This window comes from Eptesicus fuscus, chromosome 17 (assembly GCF_027574615.1).
Source record: "Eptesicus fuscus isolate TK198812 chromosome 17, DD_ASM_mEF_20220401, whole genome shotgun sequence".
NCBI lineage: Eukaryota > Metazoa > Chordata > Mammalia > Chiroptera > Vespertilionidae > Eptesicus > Eptesicus fuscus.
Window position 1 is genome coordinate 60,380,950 of NC_072489.1, and position 22,798 is coordinate 60,403,747.

A 22,798-nucleotide genomic window follows, 5' to 3' on the forward strand; every position below is an offset into this window, starting at 1 on the left:
CCCCCACCCCACCCCCTGCCAGCAGCATGACCTCTGACCTCTGCAGCAGTCTTAGGAACCCCTATAAACAACCCCCCCCCTCGCCTCTCCATCACACAGGAAGCGAGGGGGGCCTGGGAGGAGGGCAGTGCTGGGCCTGCAGCGGCCTGTCCCCAGCGCAGGGGCCGGATGGTGAGCTCGCCTTAAACAGGGCAACGCAGGCGCTAAGACATCACCCAGCGCCCCCGGCCGTGCAGACGGGGACCCGAGGCCCGTGGGCAGGCAGCTGAGCCGAGAGGGGCCTCTATTCGCTTCCAGAGTCCTGTTCCCTTTCCAGTCGCGGCTGCGGATCAGCCCACGGCTCACGGTATCTGTCAGCGGCCCCGGCCCGGCCCTCGGAGAGGCCCCCACGCGGGCGGCCGCCTTGAATCGCCTGCCTGCCCTCCCGCTCTCCCGCCGGCGGGCTCCGGGCCGGGTCCTTGAGCCGTGTGGGCACGCGGGCTCCGGGGACGTCATCGGCCGGGCCCTCTCCCCACAGGTGCCCTCGTCATTCCAAGCATCCGCTCCGCTGCCCGGGGATGAAAACCAGTGGCCGCGCCCCGCCCGGCCCCTCCAGGCCGCGGGGAATCCATATCAAAGCTCGGCCGTCATTCCTCCGGCACAAAAGCGCCACAGTCCCCGCTCCGACTCCCCGGCATCCGCCAGCTGGAGCCACGGGGCAGACTCCCTCCAACAGGAGCGCGTTCCTGCCTGACCCCGGCGGATGACCCCTGAGCCTTCTCCCCAAACCCGTGTGCGGCCACTGACCGCCGCTCTGGATACGATAAAGACGCTCACGGCCCGTCGTCCGGGGTCTAATAAACGGCACGCTGGCTGCGACGGAGCGTTTCGGGGTGAGGGGAGAGCAGACAGGGCCCTGCTTTGGTCTCACTTGTTCCTTTTCCCAAGAGCGATCACGTCTCCTGTTGGAACATAATGGAACCCGTTAAATACAGATCCAAGGCCGATCCGAGCGGGGATTCTACTCCGCCTGCTCGAAGCACTCCAGCTTCTTTGAAAAGTTGTCAAGGGCCGGGCGCTGGGCCTTGGGGGAGATCAGCGGCGTCTGTTCGCGGGAGAATCGGCGTAGAGACGGCCCCACCCCCCACCCCCCGGGGTGAGCGCCTTCTCACGCCTCCTGCTCAGCCTGCGTCTCCGTCAGAGGCTCCGACGCAGAGGCCTGTGTTCGTGCGGGGTGCTCCGGCCCTGGGACCTCCGTGGCTGCCACCTCCCGAGTGGGGACCCTCACGGGGCGCCTCCCCTCGGGAACCGGGGCCCCCATCGCTGCCGGGCCCCCAGGCTCTGCTCAGAGGGGGGCGCGTGACGTCCAGGTGGCAGATGGACACAGTCCTCCGGGCGACGCCTGGGTCTCCGAGCAAAGCGGCGTCTCACGTGGTCCACGCGGCGGCGGCGGCACAGTCACGGGCGTGCGTGGCCATGAGGGGGGAGGGGGGTTCATGCAGGGGAGCCGGGCGGGGGGGGGGCGCCGGGCTCCGACGGGGCGACCGCGGACCTCAGTGCCAGCTGTCTTCACCCCTCCGTCACGCTGCACGCAGAATTGTTCTTGGCGAATCCTCACCCGAGGATACTTTTCCCGTTGATTTTTACAGAGAATGGGAGAGAGGGAGGGAGGGAGCGGGGGGGGGGGGGGGGGGAGAGAGAGAAACATCGATGGGGGAGAGACACATTGATTAGTTGCCTCCTGCACGTGCCCCGACTGGGGCCCGGGATCAAACCTGCAACCCAGGTACGTGCCCTTGACTGGGAATCGGACCCGCGTCCCTTTGGTGAGCAGGCCGGTGCTCTAACCGCTGAGCTACCGGCCAGGGCCTTGTGCAGCAGAGACGGCGGAGGCCTTGGCGTGTGCGCCCCCGGGACTGCGCCGCCCCCCCCCCCCCCACTGTGCTCAGCCGCTCTCGGAAGCACCTCACGCACCTCGTGTCACTTCATCTTCACACCAGGGCGGAGGTGGGCGGTTTACTGGCCCATTTTATAGACAAAGAAACTGAGGCCTGGCCGGCAAGTGGCAGCTGGATTGGAACTCAAGCCTCCCCGACCCAAAGCTGCTGTTCTTTCCACGGAGACCCCGGTTGGGGGCCCCGGCCTGGGGGGCCGAGCGCCTCGGGGTCCTGCCCCTCCGCTGTGTGGCCTGGGCCAGCCCTCGGCCTCCCCGAGTCTCAGGCCACAGACCCCAAGGCCGAGGACAACGTCCCCCAGGACCAGCTTGCCCCTCTCGGCCCCTTGCTGGGGGCCCCACCCGGGGGGGGGGGGACCGGGGAACCCCCTCAGGTCTCAGGAGCTGATTTCCCTACAAGGCACCCAGTGACCTCGCTCCTCACCCCAAAACCGGCCTCGGGGCGCGCGCACGGAAACCCCCGGCCCCCTTCGTGGTGCGGCCCCGCGGTCCCCCCACGGCGCCGGCTTCCTTCTGCCTCTTTAAAATTTGCAATTACCAATAATTCCCTTTGCTGCGCCCAAATGCGAGCCACCGTATTAAATTATTAAATGTAAGTGTTTCTGAAATATTTTATCTTGACATGTATCTCCGGAGTCAAATGACCCCGGGCAGTGTTCATAATTAATTTCATCAAAAGGGGAAAAAAGTGCTGGCAAGGGACTCTGGGAATGGCCTGCCCTGCAGAACACAGCTGACACTGCGCCCCCCCCGCCCCCCCCCCCGCAGGGCCCCGAGGGCGGGACGGCAGAGCTGCTCTGTCCACAGCCCAGAGTCCTTCCGGGGACCGGAAGGGGCTGCGTGACTATTTTGGCCAATTTTTACTTTGTTTTAAATCCTCACCTGAGAATAGCTTTTCCGTGGATTTTTATTTGTGTTTTTTTTTTTTAGAGAGTGAGTGGAAGGGAGGAAGCAACAGCGAGAGCTCAGTTGGTTACCTCCCCCAACTACGGGACGGGGTTCGAACCTGCAACCTTGGGGTTCATGCCCTAACCACTGAGAACCCTGGCCAGGCCGCCAACCTTTACTTTTTTTGGTGAAAGAAACAAGCATAGCCCGGCCGGCGAGGCTCCGGGCTGGAGCGTCGGCCTAGGAACCAGGAGGTCACGGTTCCATTCCCGGCCAGGGCACAGGCCCGGGTTGCGGGCTCGATCCCCAGTGCGGGGCGTGCATCACGGATGTCTCTCTCTCCCTCTCCCTTCCTCTCTGACATCAATAAACATATATTTTTAAAAAAGAAAGAAACACGCCCAGAGGTGGGCAGTGACTGCCCAGGAGGTGGAGGCAGCGGAGCGGACGGGCAGGGTCCCCAGCCCCGGCGACCTGGGTCCCCCACCCCCTCGCGTGGCTCCCACAAAGCTCTGCGTCCCGCCCGGCCGGGTCCTCGCGGCCTCCCTGCGTTGGGGACCAGATAGGTGCGCGTGGAGGGGGGGATGGAAACTGCTGCTTCGGCACCAGCCCCTGAAACAAAGGGCTTTTGTCCCCTCCCCCGGCGGGAGATTAAGTCCGAGGAGTCACTTCCATCAGAAGCTCCCGTTTAATTACGATGCGCAGGAAATTACCGCGAATGGGCGCGGGGCCGGCCGCCCGCCCGCCTGCGGGATGACAGGCCTGAAACCCAACCACTTCATCGCGGGCCTCTCACCAGAGGCCGGCTGGACGGCTGACAATCTGATTGTCCTGTCAACTCGATTCATAATTAATATATTTATCAAATTAATTACTGCGACTCTCTCCCGGCGCGCGCCGCGAGACAGAGGCCGGCTTCATGGCTCCGCGTCCCGCCCGTCACCGCGCTGTCAGGGGGCCGGGGGCGGGCGCGGCCGGTTCTGCCTGCCTGACAGACAAATTGGCCTCTCACGGGGCATGATCCCCGAACTTAAGAGAAGAAAAGAACGGCGGCCTTGTGTGGTGACAGCCGCAATCGCGGGCTCGTCTTGGAAACTCTGCATCATTCCAGCGCACCAGGCGGGGGCCGGGGGGGGGGGGCGGGGGGGCCGGGAGGGGGGCCTTTGGCAGCTAAATGGATACTTTATGCGTTCCTGGCGGCCCCTTCATCAGAGGCCCCGGCCCGGCTGGGACCTGCAGGCCGAGGGTTGGATTCAGGGACTTAAGAAGCAGGAAGTTCTTGGGGGGCGGGGGGGGGGTGTTGTGAAGAAGAGGCAGGGGTGCCGGGGCGCAGTGCGGTCCGGAGATGAACCCCGACTGTTTGCTTATTTTTTATTTCTCAATCCTCCCCGGGGATAACTTCCCATTGATTGTAGGGAGCGTGGGAGAGAGAGGGAAAGACAGAGAGAAACATCGGTGAGAGAGACACATCGATGGGTTGCCTCCTGCACGAGCCCCGACCAGGGCCCAGGCCAGGGAGGAGCCTGCCACCGAGGTACGCGCCGTCGACCGGAATCGAACCCGGGACCCTGGTCCGCAGGCCGACGCTCCGTCCACGGAGCCACACGGCGAAGATGCGCCCTGGCTGTCGGAACGAGAGTGAGCTTCCCTCGTTTGGCGAAGGTTCGGGCCCCGCGAGGGGTTCTGAGCTGAGGTTTCCCGGGGCAGGAGCCGGGCGCCCGGGCACCACCTGGCGAATCGGAGTGCCCCGCCCCCACCGCCGCTGCCTGCGCGGCTCCCGCCCCCGGGCCCGCGTCCCTGGGCCAAGCTGCCGTGGAGAGACCTTGCCCCGGTGAGAGGAGAGGGGGGCCGAAAGTGCCGCGCTCGGGGGGGCAGGGGAGCCCGGGTCTTGGTGGGAAGGGCAATGAGCAGGGCGGCCACATGGGTGCCTGTGGAGCTGAGCAAGGCCGGGCCGGGCCATCATCGGCCACGGGAGCGGAGCCACCATCGGCCACGGGAGCGGAGCCACCATCGGCCACGGGGAGCGGCTCCGCCCGGCCAGCAGGCCTCCCGGGGGGACGGCCAGTCAGGAGGAAGGTGGCAGCCGGGCGGCGGTGGCACTTGGAGAAAAAGGCCCGAGGACCTGCCTCCGCTGGGCTCCTCGGTCTGCCCGGCGCCGTGGGCACAGGGAGAGAGGCCGGCGCCGTGGGCACAGGGAGAGAGGCCGGCGCCGTGGGCACAGGGAGACAGCCCGGCGCCGTGGGCACAGGGAGAGAGGCCGGCGCCGTGGGCACGGGGAGAGAGCCCGGCGCCGTGGGCACGGGGAGAGGCTGGGCTGGGAAGGGGCCGGGCCCTGTCTTTCAGGGAAAAAGTTAATTTCAGGGAGGAAGGGAGAGGGGAGAGAGAGAAACATCAGTGATGAGAGGATCGCGGATTGGCCGCCTCCTCACGCCCCCCCTGGGGTCAGGCTGGCATATGTCCCGACAGGAATGGAACTGTGACCTCCTGGCTCCTGGGTCCGTGTTTGACCACCAGCCCCCCGACCGGGCTCGGTCCATCTTCACTCCAAGCGCTCGCACACACCTGATGGCGGCCGGGCCCCGTGTGGCCTCCGGCTCCGTGGTCGCGGCCTTGAGCGTCTCCTGCCCTCTCTCGGGGCCTCAGACCGGAGCCCCTCTCTGCCCGCCCCCCGCCCCCCGCTGCGCACGGCCCTCCACGCCCCTTCCTTCTGGGCTTCCTGGAGGAGGAGCCTTGCAGACGCTTGCTTTGCAGAGGCCGGGGAGGGCCTCAGAGTCCTGGGGTGCCACCACCTCCCGCGGACGCCAGGCTGGCTGCGCACACCCTCTGCGGGCGGCGGGGACGGCCAGCGCCGTGTTCCCAGGGGCCTCGGTCGCGAAGGTGCGGGAATTCACACGCTGCTAACCCTCGTCCAAACGGCCAGGTTTTCTGGGCGGCGGCTGGGCGGCCACGAGGCAGGGCCGGGCCTGCGCTGGGCTCGGGGTTAGAGGAGGCGCCGTCAGTTCCTGCGGCGAGAGCCCTGCGCTCCGGCGGGACCTGAAGAACCGGCGGCTCGAAGCCGGGCGGCGGAGGGGACGAGGCATCTTTGCCAGTGAAGCCACCCAGCGCGTGGGCAGGGCCCCCACCGAGGAGCCGCAGCCGAGGGGACGGGGCTCTGCAAAGCCAGTGCCACCAGCCCGGCCCCCCAAACTCAGAGAAGTGCCGGAGAGGAAGGCGAGAAAGAGGAAGAAAAAGAAAAGAACTGTGGCTCTGGCTCAGGCCGCTGGGGGGGGGGAGGGGGGGCGGGGGGAGTAAGAGAAACATCGCGAATGGCACAGGGTCCTTCCGGGGACGGGGACGGCGCGAGGGAGGAGGGAGGAGGGAGGGGGCGGGAGGCCGGAGCTGAGCCCCTATGGAAAGCAGGCGGTGGGACTGCCCTCTGAGGGGAGGGGGCTGGGAACGGTTTTTATTTTCAGAGGAAGATGATGGGGTCACCTGAGTCAGGGGACCGAGCCCTCAGCACCGGGTGGGAATGAGGAGAGCCCGGCCTGCCCGAGGTCCCCAACACACACCCCACCCCACAGCGTCTCCACAAAATTAGACATCTAATGGAGCAAAGAGTAACGCCTCAGGTCTCAGTCAAAGGGCTGAGGACTGAGGAACACGCCGGGGCCAGGGAGGCACCGACGCCAAACCCTCGCCAGCCACACCCGCAGGCGCCGCCTCGGGAACAGCGCGGGGCTGGGCCCGGCTGCGGGGTGGCGGCCGCTTGCTAACAAGGTCCGAGGGACCGGCTCCGGGGCCTACACTCGCTCGGCAGGCGCCACAGGCCGGAAGGAAGCGGAACCCGGACCGCCTCCCTCAGACCCGCCGCCACTGGGGAAGTGAGGCCTTGAAGGCCAAGGCGTGTTCCCACGGCCGCGAGGCGGAAGCCGCGTGTCCACCGGGGAAGAGCCTCCCACCAGCAGGGCCGTCGCTGGAGAAAGACCATCGCCCACGTGTTTAGGCTCCAGGAGAGCAGGCGGCCTTCTCCGACCTTGACCTCCGGGGCCTCTCCCCGCACAGCCCCACCCCCGGGCCTCTGCCTGCGGCTCGGGTGCGAACTCACGCCGAGGGGCGGGCCGCCTCCTCCCTGTGAGGCTCCTGGCTCCTCAGACAAATCACTTCGGGTCTTTGGTTCCCGTTTCGCGAGCCTCGTGCGACCAGTTGAAAGTTACGCTCAAAACTCCGACCAGCGCCGCGAGCGTCCATCCGTCCTCCCCGACAGCCAACGGGGCGGCTTCAGGCCAGAGACGGCGCGTTGACGCCCTCGGCTGCCGAGAACCTGTGCGTGACGGCGAGTCCTTACGAAATGGTCCCTCTGCAGGGCGGACACGGCTGGTCAGAAATCCGATGGGGACTCGGGGAGAAGAGATTTAGGGAGGAGATGAGCTCCCCGCAGGGCACGTTGGGCTTGGGGCGTCTGTGGGTCACGGGGGGCGGTGGGGAGGGGGTGCCTTGAGCCGGCAGCAGCTGCACCCCAGGTCGGATACTCCGCGGGGGCCTCGGCAGGAGTCGGCGCCGGCCTGGGGTTCAACGAGGCTGCGGAGGGGCGTGGTGCAGGGTGTGGTCCCCCGACTCCAACGTGCGTGGGAAACACGCGGGCCTCTGCGAAGGCGAGAGCCCCGTCTCAGTCCCGCTGAGGAGAGTCTGGGGCGGCTGCTGAGACCCCAAATCCGCCACAGCTCCCTGGGGCCCAGAGGGACACAATCTGGGAGCAGATCGTGGGAGCTCCTCCAGGAGCCGTGGAGGCAGGAGGCAAAGCCAGCAACAGCGGGGCCGGGAAGCCTCCGTCTCTTTAAAACCATCGGCGCGTCGCCACACGAGGGGGGCTGCTGGACGACACCCCCACACGAGGGGGCTGCTGGACGACACCCCCACAGACGCCTGTCGGCACACGAACGGAGCTTGGGACTCTAACGCCCTAAACGGATAGCGAAAGCCCCGGGGGGAGAAAAACCTAGAAACCGGGCGAGGCAAACAGCAGAGATTCCATTGCTTCCGCCTGAGATGCCCGACCCACCAGGGCTCTTCCGTTCGGTAAAACTCCGCCACGAGAGCATCCCCGACGAGACCGCGCTCCGCAGGTTGAGCCCCGCGGGAAGCCCAAACGGACTGACCGTCCCCCCCCCCCCGCCCCCCCAAGGGCGCACTCCTGGCCCGGCCAAAAGGAATATCGCTCTCTCCCGCCCCAACGGGCTTACGCGCTGTTTACATCTCGACTCGCGTGCTGGGCTCCATCACCCGGGACTCCAGCTATTTGCGACCCTGTCCGCTCTCCCTGCACCCCACCCCACCCCCCTCCATGCACCCCTTCAGGCAGGGACCTCGCCTCCATCACACCCGTGCCCAGCGCCCTGCGCCCTGGCGGGCACGGGACTGGCATTCAATCATGATGTGTTGATCGGAGCCTTCGTCCTGCATCAGAGCTCCCGTCCTTTCTCGCCATTCCAGGCTCTCTGCTTCCGGCAAAGCTTGGGATTCTCCCCGACTTCTCAGCATCGAACTGGCTTTAGAACACCCGCCCTGAAACAACTTCGGGGAAGAAAGACGGAGCAGCCCGGCAGGGCCGGCGGGCAGAGGGCCCGCACCCAGAGCCCCGCGGCCGGCCGCCGGCGGAGGGGGATTCCTGAGCGGCTGGCACTGGGTTCACGCTCACTCGCCCCCGCGCTCCATGGGCCGCAGCATCCCCAGCTCCTTATTAAATGTCAGATAAATCAGCTCGCCCGGGGCGCCGCCGCGGCCTGGGGGCTCCCGCCAGCCCGTAATGGATGGCTCTGAATAAGCAGAACCAATCCAGGCCGATCGCGGCTGAAATGGCTGCAGCCCGCAAAGTTCACCGAAGAAATATGGGGACTTTAAAGCGCTCGCACACAAATCCAGACGGCGGGTTTTTATAAAAACCTTTACTGGCTCAAACCACCGCAGTCACAGCGACCTTCATCCCGGAATGGAGTCGCGCGGCCACGGGAAGTGCGGGGGGGAGGGAGCGGCCCGGTCAGCCTGGCTCCGGCGCCCACGGTGCCAGGCGGCCTCTGCCCGCGGGAAATGATGCCTGGAAGGGACACCTGAGAGGTCTGGGGAGGATGGGCACGTGCGGGGAAGACCCCGCAGGCCTGGCAGAGCGCGAACTACATGAAGGTCAAAGGCAGAAAGGGTGCCGTGTGCACTGAGTTGGAGACCATTCAGTCAGCATTCATTCATTCCCTATTCATTCATTCATTCATTCATTCCACATTCATTCATTCATTCATTCATTCCATATTCATTCATTCCATATTCATTCATTCCATATTCATTCATTCATTCATTCCATATTCATTCATTCATTCCATATTCATTCATTCATTCCATATTCATTCATTCATTCATTCCATATTCATTCATCCAGCATTCATTCATTCATCCATTCAGCATTCGTTCATTCGTTCAGCGTTCCATCATTCGTTCAGCGTGCACTCATGTATCCATTCAGCATTCAGTCACTCATTCATTTGTCATTCATTCATTCACATTCATTCATTTCGTATTCATTCATTCAACCAGCACTCTCTGGGATCTACTTGGTACCAGGGACTCCACTGGGCACCAGGAGACACAGTCACCAACAGTGTAACAACCACATGAATGCGGGTCGGGGAGGGTAACTTTCCAGAATGATCTAGGCATTTCACACTTGCCTTTAGCTTACAGCTCCCTGAGCCGCTGGGCTATCAAACCCAAACCGTGCGCCTCCTCGTGTGGATTCAGAAACTACCTGAGTGGAAGCGGCATGAAGCCGCTGGCAGGTGAAATGCAGGCGCCCGAGTGAAGTTGCGTTTCAGTAAACCGCGGATGATTTCAGCCTAAGCCTGTCCGGATGGCGCCCGGGGCACTTCCATTGAACAGCCTGTCTGTCTGAAGTCCAGGTCTGACTGGGCGCCCCCCTGTCTCATCTATAAACCTGGCCCCTGAGCCGAGCGAGCTTCCATGAGCTCCCTGTCACAGACGGGCCGAGAGAGGGCTCAGAGTCAAGGTCACCCCGAGCCAGCTGGCTGCTCAGGCCACGGCTCGGGCCAGGTTTCAGGGACACGACCCAGGGCCCTTTCCGCTCCACCGGCTGCCTCCCGCGGCCCTGGCCAAGGGGCTGGGATTCGGGGACGAGCTCGCCAAGGACTGGACGAAGCCCCTGGGCCCCGCGGGCCCCGGGCGTGGGCACAGAGCGGCTCTTCATCCCGGTGGGAACGTGAGAGCTGTGATGGCGAAACTCCCCCCCACCAGTCAGGGGTGCGCCGACCCTGGCATCAAAGGCCGAGGCCACAATAGGGAGCCGTTTGCTCCTGGGATGCTCCCTCCCCCGCCCCCGCCCCGGCCTTGATTGCCGACAGGTGTGCGGGGCACCGGGCCTCGCTGGGTGAAGCGCTGGGGGAGTCACAGGGCGGTATCGCCGCAGCTCAGGGGAAGTCACACGTCCTCGCGGGCCGGGGCGCCCTTCCAGGGCCTTTATCTGCGCGCATTCCATCGGGAGCGGGGAGGAGGGAGGCGGCCCCCGGGGTAACCCGATCGGCCGCCGTGGCATTCACAGGGGTATCAGTTACCCTAAGCCGCGGGGCGGCGAGGAGATGGAGACGAGGATTACCTGCCACTTACGATGTGTCATCGGGGCGGCCCCGCTCCAGGCCCGCTCCATCCGCCCCGCGGCTTCCTCGGCGGCGGCGGCCGCAGCGTGTCCGCCTGCTCTCACCTGTCCGTCATTTCAGTGAGTGACAGCAGTGGCCGCAGCGGCCGCCGGAGGAGTTTCTGGCAAGTGGCCTCTGTGGGGGGAGGACGGACCAGGGAGGGGCGGGCGTGGACGGCGGTCCGGGTCCACTTAGCGGCGCCTCGAAGCCAATCTCGCCGGACACGTCCCAGCGGCACATGCTCCCCCCGCCGGTCCGCGCTCGGCCGGCACAGCGGGATGTCAGACGGATGCAATCAGCTCGGACACCACCTCTGGGGGCGGGAGACCAGCACCCCCGCTCTGAGGCTGGGCAGCCAGACCGGGCGCCGGCGTCCTCGCCAGGGACAGCCGCGTGCGAGCCACGAAGCACGGCGGCCTGGGAAGAGGCGGGTTCCGAGCCAGTCCGCGGCCTGCAGCAGTGACACCCCCTGGCACGGGCCACACCCCGACCACCGGCCACTCTTACAACAATGACCCCACCGCCCACCTCCTCCTGCACACGGGCTGGGCGGGGGGCCCACCAGCACCTCTCGCCCCTCCGCCCCGTCGAGGGGAGCGCAGGGCGTGGAGAGACCGTCGGCAGCTGTTCACTGAGCACCTGCTCCGTGCCGGACTGCAGGGAGCGGCTCCTGGGCCGCAGTCTGCCTGACGGACCCACCACGGCCTCGAACCTGCCCCTCCCGCCACTCCCCTCCTCCTCCCGTCCTCCCCTCCCCGTCCCTCTCAATTCCCCCTTTCTCTCCGCTCGCACAGGTAACGGTGAGACGCGAGGGGAGCCCCGGCGGATTCGGTTCCAAGCGCTCCCAGCGGTGCTCAGAGGGACAAAGACGGGCGACTGTCACCTCCCGCCCCTGAGCCGCACCTGCCGCCCCGCCCGGTTCAGCGGGGGGTCACCCAGGGCTCCGGGTTCTCCGGTGGCAGGAGAGCCGCGGGCCTGCGGTTCACAGTGAGATTCGATCTACACGCTTGACCCGTCTGATTCACTGCGCCTGACGGAGCCGGGGGCCGCCGTGAGCGCGGGCGCATTTCCTCCCGCACGCCACACGCGTGGACGCTGTGGGAAGCATCGGCAGCCGGCCGGCTCGCTCCAGGCCGGACACGAGCACGGGCATGTGTGTCGCCAGCGTGGGGAGGCGTGCTCGGCGGGAGTCAGCAGCCCCGCCCCCTTGTTCTGTCCAGGGGGCCGCAGCCTGGAGGCCTGGGGGTCTGAGCACAAGCTCGGGCTGCTGACCCTGACCGAGGCCAGACCTTATCTCTGTGGCCCTGATGCGCTCCACCCTCCAATGCCCTCGACACCCCGTCCCCCCCAGGCCAGCTGCCCCCTCATCCGTCAAAGCCAGTTCCCCGCTCCTCCCGCCACAGGCAGCATCTCACACGGTTTCCCCGTCTGAGGATGAAGCTGCGCTCCCGTTTCCACACTCTGGACACCGGCGGCCACTCGGCCGTGGCTCCCGCGCGGCCCCTGCCGTGGATGCCGGGACTGCCTGGTCCCAGGAGGACAGCGTGCATTGATTGATTTGTTTATTTATTTATAATATGTTTGTATTGATGTCAGAGAGGAAGGGAGAGGGAGAGAGAGAGAAACATCCATGATGAGGGAGAATCACAGATCGGCCGCCTCCTGCACGCCCCCCACTGGGGATGGAGCCTGCAACCCGGGCCTGTGCCCTGACCGGGAATCGAACCCTGACCTCCTGGTTCCTAGGTTGATGCTCAGCCCCTGAGCCCCGCCGGCCGGGCAGGCCAGCTTTCATTTTGAATGGGGGTGCAGGTGGGACCACAATCCACTAAACAGATGCTGGCCAGGTTGGCTCACCCGGGAGCACGGATGGGGCCTGGACGTGGCCCCCAGCCCTGCCCCAGGCCTTGGGGGAGCTGAGCCACAGCCACCACCTCAGCTTGGGACCCTGGACGCAGGGACAGGTGTGCTCAGAGCCGGGGGGCAGGAGGGCTGGGGCCCCGGCGTGGGCCGGGCAGGAGGCAGGAGCAGAGGCCGGGCGCAGGCCTGGGCAGAGCTGCCCTGAGCGCAGGTCCTCCGGGCGGATTGGCCCTCGTTTTGCCCGGAAGGTGGGCACCTGAACAAGCCAGGCCGGTCCTGAGGAAGACGGGCGATGGCGGCCTGGAGGCACCCCACAGGGCCGGGCCCACGGGGACTTGTTCAGAGGGTGCCCGGCCCGCAGAGCTCCCGATCGGGTGCGTGTGCCCGCGCCTCCAGCCTGTGTTTCACATGCACTCCTCTGGGGGGCACCTGAGACCACATAAAAATTCCGGTTCCCTTGGATCCTCGAGGAACCCCCCAACACATACACCGTCCTGGAACGACCACTCGGGCAAAGGAAGGTGGGAAAGAACTCCGCCCGGAGCGTTCACACACATCCCTCAGTGCCACCGCCACGCAGCTCCTGCTCTGCCCATTTCACAGATGTGGAGACTGAGACCGGTGACGTGCCCAAAGCCCCACGGGCACAGAAGGCCAGGAACTCAGAGGGTGCTCAGGCCCAGCACTACGAACCTTGGCATCGGCTGTGCGTCCGACGCGGTTCGAAAGCGGCCGTCGTTCAGCTGGAAGCGTCCAGGGCTCCTGCCCGGAATGAGACGTCGTCCGTTCTTTCACACACACAGAGGGGACGGCGGCTCGTCCTCCCGACGGAAACGGGGCACCTGGCGGTCGGCCTTTCTTGCTTTACAGGCGCGTCTTCTCTGCGCTCGGCTGTGATGTCACTGAACAGGTGAGCCGGTGCGGCGCTCGCCGTGCATTTGTGCTGAGAGGACGCCCACGCGGCGCGCCCAGGGCCTGCAGGCCTCCCTGGACCTGCGGCGGGCGGAACGGTGGGGAAGCTTCCAGTCGCGGACCCCAAAGTGGGTCAGGAAACACCTCACAGATCAGCCGCGGCCACAGCGCCGCTGCTCCCCGGGGAGGGCTGCGCCCAGACGCCGGCCTCTCCCCCAGAAAGGCTCGCTCTCCCTCGGCCACGCGCGTCTCGTTCTCTACGGACCCAAAGCCTCTGGAGACGAGTTTTCGGAGAAATCGAATCTGAATTTTCATGTAAGTGTCAACGCGGCTCCACAACTTCCGTGCGTTTCCCGGGCCGTTCCTAAGGGAAGAACGCTGACCCTCCTGCCCGCCCCACTCCCGCGGAACGCGGTTCTCAGACGGTCGGATCCTCTGCCCGCCCGAAGCCACGTGTGAAGGCTTTGGGGCCGGTGGGTTCGGGGGTGTCCGGGTTCCCCAGGAGAGCTGTCTTTGCGGGCTGGCAGGGCAAGGTCTGAGCATCCAGGGCCAGGTCTTGTCTTTTTCTTTTTTAAAATATATTTTTACTAGAGGCCCGATGCACGAAATTCGTGTAAGAGCAGGCCTTCCTTCCCCCGGCTGCCGGCACTGGCTTCCCTCTGGCACCCGGGACCCGGGCTTCCCTCACAGCCCCGGCTTTGTCCGGAAGGACGTCTGGTCTAATTAGCATATTACGCTTTTATTATTATTACTAGAGGCCCGGTGCACGACATTCGTGCACTGGGGAGGGGGTCCCTCAGCCTGGCCTGCGCCCTCTCACAGTCTAGGAACCCTCAGGGGATGTCTGACTGACAGCTTAGGCCTGCTCCCCGTGGGGAATGGCCTAAGCCGTCAGTCGGACATCCTTCGTGCTGTGGTGGAGGCGAGAGAGGCTCCTGCCACGGCTGCTGTGCTCTCCAGCCGTGAGCCCGGCTTCTGGCTGAGCGGCGCTCCCCCGTGGGAGTGCACTGACCACCAGGGGCAGCTCCTGATTGAGCGTCTGCCCCCTGGTGGTCAGTGCGCGTCATAGCGACCGGTCGTTCCACCATTAGGTCAATTTGCCTTTTATTAGATAGGATTGATTTCAGAGAGGAAGAGAGGAGGAGAGAGAGATGGAAACATCCGTGATGAGAGAGAATCACGGATCGGCTGCCTCCTGCACGCCCCACACTGGGGCTCGAACCTGCAACCCGGGTCTGTGCCCTGACCGGGAATCGAAGTGTGACCTCCTGGTTCATAGGTCGATGCTCACCCCCTGAGCACACTGTGAACGTAGCTCGTGTGGGTGTGGAGGGGGCTCCCGGGTCTGCAGGTTGGAAGGAGCGAGAACGGCCCCATAAGAGGCTAGAAGTCACTGAGCCCCGCAGACAAAGGGGGACTCCGTGGAAGAGGAAGGCCATGCTGTGGGCGGAGGGCCTGGGAGGAGGGGCAGGCTGGGGCCCGCAGACCGAGCTGGCCGGCCGCAGCGCTCACGCCTGCCCGCGAGCTGGTCCAGTCGATCGCGTTGGGAGGTAGCGTGCACCCGGAGCATCGCCCACGGACCAGGGGTGACGGGTCCCCCGCATCGCCTCCCAGCCCCCGACGGGACCGCTTCAGCCCGATAGCACGTCCCTCGGCTTGGCGGCATGTCCCACATGGACGAACTCTGTGAGGCGGGCTCCAGCCTTCTGCCCCGGGCCGGCACTGCTCTGGGCATCTAACCGGCATCATCTCATTTAACCAGGCTCCCGGCAGCCCCCGCGGGCGGTTCTATTGTCATCACCATCCCCATTTCACAGACGAGGAAAGTAAAGCTCAGAGAGGAGGACTCACCGGCCCCGGCACACGCTCAACAAGGAGGGAGCCGGGTGCCCCGAGCCCCGCGGTGCCGGCCTCCTCTGACGAAGCGCCGAGGGATGCGCGTGGGCGGAACGCGAGCCAATGACCCCTTTCCTGATTGATCCGAACGCCCTCCGTCAGGGATGACCCCCGCGCTGACCTCCTCGGAAGCAGGCCTCGCTCAGGAGGTCACGCTCAGGCACTCCATCGGCCCTCGGAGGTCACTCACGCTGGGGAGAGTCGACGGCACGCCTCCGGATTGATGTGTTTGCACCCCACGTCAAACAGGGGCGGGTCCTATTTAAACCCCAACCAACACAGGGCAACCCTCAAAGTCGTCCCCTCGGACACAGGACACACGCACCCCAGGCCCAGACCAGCGACTCACTGCATCCCGCCGTGGCGCCGTCCCGACGGGCGCGCTGGCTGCTCGCAGCCGTAGCTCAGCCTCCCGGGCAGCCTCCACCGGCTCTGCGGCTGGGAGGTGAATAGCGGTCCCTTGCGGCCCTTGGCGGGTTGGCTGTAGGCGTGTGGACATCCTGCCAGGACAAAGCAATGGCCCCACGTCCTTGCCCCGGGACGTGACTTGCGACCGCAGGGAGGGAAGGCGTGCGCAGCGGACACGGCTGCACTGTGGACTCGGAGAACACACGTTGCCGTTTACCTCTGCACACGGCTGCACATGCACACGGCCACACATGCACACGGCCGCACATGCACACGGCCACACATGCACACGGCCACACATGCACACGGCCGCACATGCACACGGCCACACATGCACACGGCCACACATGCACACGGCCGCACGTGCACACGGCCACACATGCACACGGCCACACATGCGCACGGCCGCACATGCACACGGCCACACATGCACACGGCCGCACATGCACACGGCCACACATGCTGCTGGGCCCCAGGCGGGGTCCCGCGGAGCCAAGAGAACGCGGAGAGCTGGGCACGCCTGGGCGCAGCCTGGCGAGAACCGTGAGGGGCGTCTTCCTCACGGGGACACGCAGCCCCGAGACCAAGGAGGCAGAAGAGGCAGCGCCGTTCCGGTGTCTTCCCGGGAAGGGGCGGCGCAGAGAGGCTAAGCGACTGGACAGAGCAGTGGTGAAAGCCCCGCCCCTTCCTGATCTGAAGCAGCTGCCCCCCTCCCAGCCTCAGAGCTGAGCCGGAGGACGGCCCGTCTCCGCAGGAGGCTCCCGGCCACGTCGATGACGTCGAACACGGAAGCTGCCGTGAGGCCGACGCTGCGACCCAGGCAGGCGGAGAGCCTGTGAGGACAGCGGGCGCCGGCCCGGAGGGAAGCTCCCTGGTCAGAGCGCCGTCCTGCGACGCCAAGGTTGTGGGTTCGATCCCTGGTGAGAATCGATTAGTGAAGAGAGAGATAAGTAGGACAGCAAGGTGATGTTTCTCTCTCCCTCCCTCCCTCAAATCAATAAGTAAAACGTTTTAAAAGACAGTCAAAAGCACGGGAGAGGGTAGAAGACTCCAGAGCGTCTGACCCACAAGACGGGGTTCAGGTCCGAGCTGCTCAGACACGTGTGCGGGGACCCCGGAGTGGAGGCAGCACGGAGCGCTGCGAACCTGCCTTTCCGTCAGGCTTCCTCCCTCCATTGAACAAACACGCGGGAGGGCTCCCGGGGGGCAGCAAGGGCCCGAGCCCCCACACCACCCGGCGGGCCCGCCCCGTCCGCACGGAGCCGCCCCCCGCTCGGCTGGAGGAGGGACGCCGTGAAGAGGAGGGGTTACTCCAGGTCACCAGGAGGCTGGGCTGCGCTCCAACCCCACAGGGTGATGGAGTTCTATCCTTTTTGGATATTTCTATTTAAGTATTTTAAAATGTCCTCGATTCTACTCACTTCGTGAAACACAGAATAACGAACCTGCCAGTGTGGCTCAGTTTCTGAGCATCAGCCCGGGCGCCAGGCGGTCATGGTTCGAGTCCCGGTCAGGGCACAGGCCCGGGTTGGGGGTTCGATCCCCAGGAGGGGATGTTCAGGAGGCAGCCGATCCATGTTGCTCTCTCGTTGATAGTTTCTTTCTCTCTCTCCTTCTCCCTTCCTCTCTCTCTAAAATAAATAAGAACGTACTTTTAAAAAATAATAATGATCTTTCCAAAATCACCGGAGTCAACCCGTAGGTGAGTGTGACAGACGTGTCCCCGGGGGCGGCTCCGGGCCGTGGTGCGGTCAGAGGAACGTGGTCTGGTAACCGGCCGTCCCGGTGTGACCGCTCCCCTGCGCACACTCACTCCCCCGTGCCAACGCCCCCTCTCCTTCCCGCTTTCCCACCCAGCAGCCTCTGCAGACTCCGCTCTCCCCCGCAGCTGGACAAGAACGCGCCGGTCACCGCGAGGGGTCTCTCTTCGAGGCTGTCTCCGGCCCGGCCGGCGGGGCTCAGCGGTTGAGCGTCGACCTATGAACCAGGAGGTCACGGTTCAAGTCCCGGTCAGAGCAGGTGCCCGGGTTGTGGGCTCGCTCCCCAGTGTGAGGCGTGCAGGAGGCGGCCGACCCATGATTCTCTCTCCTTGTGGGTGTTTCTCTCGCTCTCTCCCTCTCTGAAATCAATAAAAATATATATTTTTTCAAAAAGACTGTCTCTAGCCCCTGGCCCACAGCCTCTGTCCCTCTCCCCTCCCCCTTCTCCTCTGTCACAAAAGCCCACGGACCCTCTCCCCCGATGGAGGGGCCTCCGGGGAGAACGGGGAACCCCAGAGCGCCCCGTGTTGGCAAACGGTGCCTTCGTGTGACTGTGTAAGCCCAGTTCTCCATGGACCATCGTTTCCATAGATCCCGGCGTGGGTTGCCCACGGCAACCCCGACCTCAGACCCTCCGGCCCCGGATGAACGGAGAAGGAAGACAGGGGCCTCACACGGGCGGGCTGGAACCGTCTAAATATTTGTTTAACATCTGCTTTCGCCGGTCGCCGGCCGGCCACAATCGCGCATTGTCCCCGAGCCCGGCGCCCGGGGCCGCCCTTCTCCGGCTCTAATTGACTTGCCCTGCAGGTAAACGCACCGAGCGCTTCCCGGGGGCACCGAGCGCGGGTACCATCCTTGCCCCGGATTCTTTGTGTGTCAAACGCAAGCCACTCCAGGCCCCCGCGTCCAGCGCAGTTAATTAACAGCAATCAAAGGAGGCTTTGTTGCCTCCCGAATCCTCCCCTCTCCTCCAGATGGGGACAGGCTCGCTGACAATCCGCTCCGTTTCGGAGAACCGCGTCTCAGGTTTCCCTCGGCGGCGACTAGAAAGGGCCAGGTGCCATCAAGGCCTCCTTCCTGGGACTCCGCCAGCGACGATCGAGGAGGCGGCGGCCTCCCCGCGCAGGCCGGCCCCTCGGGCGGGCGGCGGGGCTCTGGGTGCAGGGCCGGGCGGGGGTGGGCGACCTGCAGAGCGGCGCCCAGGATGACACCACAGGGCACCGCCCTGCACCCGCCCACCTGAGCCCCCAGGGACCCCCGAGTCCGAGGGGACCCCGTCTCTAAAGCTCAGCCAGGGTTCACTTTAAGGGATGGAGACACACACACAAAAGCAAACCGGCTTTCGGAGGCGGGCCCGGCCCAGAGCAGCGGTCGGCAAACTCATTCGTCCGCAGAGCCAAGTATCGACAGCACAACGATTGGAATTTCTTCGGAGAGCCACATTTTTTAAACTTAAACTTCTTCTAACGCCACTTCTTCAACATAGACTCGCCCAGGCCGTGGTGTTTTGTGGGAGAGCCACACTCCGAGGGCCAAAGAGCCGCATGTGGCTCGCGAGCCGCGGTTTGCCGACCACTGGCCCAGAGTAAGCAAAGGGCGTCCATCTCTGTGGACCAACGTCCCGGTTGTAAAGAGGGACGGCGAGGGGGGGGGGGCGGTGAGGCAGGGGTGGGGGAGAGGGCAGCCGGCGCAGCGCACGGTCAGCAGAGTCCGCAGTCACAAAGGGCACGGACAGGCCCGGCCGGTGGCTCAGTGGTCAAGCGTCAACCTATAACCCGGAGGTCAGGGTTTCACTCCGGGTCAGGGCACAGGCCGGGGTTGCAGGTCTGATCCCCAGTGGGGGGCGTGCAGGAGGCGGCCGATCCAGGGTTCTCTCTCGTCGTTGGGGTGTCTCTCTCTCTCCCTCTCCCTGCCTCTCTGAGGTCCGTAAAGACACATTAAACAATAAAATGAACCGTTTGGGTCGATCCTGTTTCCCTGGCGGGTCTGGGAACGTGGCTCTTGGACACGCAGAGGAGACGCTGCCCTTTCTGCTCCCCGCGCCTCCCGAGCCCCCCGCACGGCGTGAGGCGTGAACGGAGGGGACACACATGGTAATGCCCACACACGTGCAGGGTCCATGATTGCTTCTCTGGGGGGGGGCCAGGGCCTCACCCGCTCCATCAGAAAGAGGAGTTTGGGGGGACCGCGGCCCGAGGGACCGGTTACTCGCCCGGCTGTGTGCAGACCACGGCGCTCAGGAGGGAAGCCCCGGCGCCAGTCCTCTCGCCCTTTCTCACGGGGGCGGGGGGCCCGGGGACCTGCCCTGGCCTCTGCCTCCTCCTCAGTGAGAACCCACATCCCACTTTGCAGGGTGTCGTGAGCACAAGCGAGTGGCCGCCGTGGGACCCCGGGTCCTGCCAGGCATTGGCATCCGTGGCGCGATGGGTGTTGAGTCGTGGGGCTCCCCACGGCGCCCGGCCTCGCAGTCACTCGGATGCCGCCCGCGCGGCTCCCGGCCCGCAGGTGAGGTGGGGAGGGGCCCCCAGCCTCGGCGCGTGGAGCAGGCCGGTCCCTCCGCTGCCCCCTAAAATAATTGCTCTGATGGAGAGTCACGGCGTTCAGAACACAGTGTTTCCTGAAATGCAATTCTCAGGGAGCTGGGAACAATATCCGCCCGAAACAAAAACAAAAACGGAAGAAAAATGAGCAGAATCGAGGCAAACCAAAGGGGACGGAAAGTCTCAGCTTCAATCTCGTGTCAAATTGAGTAATAAAGGGAATTCCCCAGCTGCACGCCAGGCGCTTGCTGGTGCGGCACTCAGGGCCCAGCGCCCTCCTCCCCCGCCACCCCGCTTCCCTTGTGGGGACCCTGGTGCGGCCCAGCCTCCAGCCCCAGGCTGCTCCCCGCAACAGCCCCGCGCTCCGCTCTGTGCGTGCTCCCCGCAACCCTCTCCAGAGGCTCCTCCGACCCTCCCTCCCCCTCCCCCCGCCTCTCACCTGCAGTTCTCCCAGCCCCAGGCACACGGCCACGGACACCGCCCGCTGCACCTGTCCCTGTCCTGTGGTCCCGCTGCCCTGCCTGCCTGTGTCCTTAGGAGAGAGGCCAGCCCACCTGTCCCCATGCCTCCCTGACGCCTCGCTCAGTGCCTGGCACTTAGTAGGTTCTCAGGAAAGACTGTCCACAGCGGTTGTTGGAAAGCCAGGCCGGCACCGTCCCGCCTCCTGGCGGGAGCAGCCACACCGCCCGGCGGCCGCTCGGCCTGTCCTCAGGGCGGCAGGTCACGGCCACGCGCCTCCCGGCTGTCTCGCTGGGACTTCCGCCCAGATCCACGGGTGGAGACAGAAACTCTACCATGAACTTTCCGGAACGCCCCGGCTTTTCCCGACGCCGTTGTCTGAGCCCCAGAGCACACCACGGGCATCGCCGGATCGTGGGCGTGTGTCTCGGGGACATTCGTCACGGAGCCACGGCTCCGGGCCCCGCTCCGCGGCGGCGACATGATGGCTGTGCATTTCACGCCTCTCGGGTTCCCAGCTGGGATTCGGGGGGTTAAGGACACGGAGGGTGTGCTTTCAGATTTATGAGGGGCCATTGATTTAATTAATCGCACCCGAAGAGCCTCGGCGGTCGCAGTGAGCATTCTTAAAGGCGGAGGGCGGGGCGGGAGGCTGATGGATCGGGGCTGCGAGGCGTGTGCTTCTCGGATCGAGACAGTGACGTGAGGGTCCAGGTTAATCGGTTCCTTCCGAGGCGCGTCCACAGCGGCAAGGCCCCAGCGCACACTGAGGCACGCCTGGTTGCGCACACCGAAGCATGCATGCAGCTGTACACGCCGAAGCATGCATGTGGTCGCACACCCCAAAGCAGATTTCGTCAGAGTCTCAGCATAATGAGATCCTTCAAAAGGGACAGACCAGTCCCACAGCCAGAACTGGCCTCCGCTCCGTCCCCTCATCTGGCTGGCGCTGCCGGACCACAGCCCAGGCCCCGGAGGATTCTGGGAGCCTGACTCCCCCGGCGGTTACACGGAGGAGCATGTTCCCCTGGTGGCTGACCCCGTCTCGGGGTCATGCGTCCAAGCTGTCTGCCTAGAGCCTGCCTGGTCCCACCTGCCCATTTGACAGATGGGAACACCGAGTCCCGGGCTCTTGCCTGGTGAGTGGCCAGTCTCCTGCACCCGCCAGGGCTCTCGGCTGGGAGGGCCTCGTCCGGGACTCCTCTCGCAGCACCCACTGTCCCTCACTTTGAGACCTCCACTCTTCACAGGAAAAAATGAATGAACTGATAGATCACGCTCCAGAAAAACCACATTCCCGTGTCTCCCGTGCGCTTACGGGGACACCGGCATTTCACACGGATGTCATGTCCCAGAGCCGTGTCTGAGCAGAGGCGCCGCCCCTGGACACCAAGCTTGAGGCTGGCGTGACGTCAGCACCAGACCCAGTGGGGACACCTCTCCCGGGACGCGCGTTCGAGCTCCAGAGACGGGAGGGACAGCCAGGGGGAGAAGGCAGCCACACCTCAGAGGCGGGGCGTTTAGAACGTGACAATGGCGTTTGTCAGAGGGGTCTGCGGACGGAGACGTGCTGGCTGTCCTCCAGATCACCGCCATCCTCAGCAGGTCACCCCCCGAGGGCCCCCGGGAGGGCGGGCAGGCCAGTCCAAGGTCAGAATGAAAGCTGCTCCCTGCCCTGCAAACCCCCCCCTCCCCTCCCTCCTCATCCCTACTGGTCCCATCCGCCCAGAACTGCCACTGCCCGCCTCCCTCTGCACAGGGAGCCTTCGAACGCCGGAGCCGGTCTGTCCTGCCGGGTCTCCGTCTCCGCCGCACCTGGCACACAACGCCCGCTCAGCGAGGGCCCGGGCTCAGCGAGGGCCTGGCCCGTGCGCTCGGCGCAGACCGAGGCCCCCAGAGGTCAAGCGGGAACTGGAAGTGGAGCCGGGCACGGACCGGCCCCCTGGACTCTCTGGATTCCTATCTTTGCAAATAATGAGGAAGCAATAAGTTCAAGGTTAACCTGGACCTCGGAGTTCCGCTTCCCTCCCTCCGCCTCCCACTCTCCACCACCTCCTCGGCCCCCACACGCTGCGGGGGTTTATGCAAATGACCCTGCCGAGCCCACAAGCAGCTCCTGTTTGTGTTTCATTCGAAGGCCCCAGGTGGGGCTTATCTGCTGGGCTGGGGCCCTGCTATCAGATGGGCATGCAAACGAGCCCTCGGGAGCTGCTGCAAAACAGGGGCATTTGCCTCCTCATTTCCCTTTCCCACCCCAAACACGGACGGCCTGTGCCGCCTAGTCAAATCCCCACAGCCGGTGCTGATAGGAGAGCCAAGCCCGTGGGGTTAGCATTTGTGGGGGGAGGGGAGGTACGGGGGGGGGGCAGAGCTTTCTCTGGGGTGCTGAATTGTCCATCAAGGGCTCGCTTTTTAAAAGGGGTGAATCTTGAACCACAGGAAGCTCAGCTGAGTCAGGAACTACAG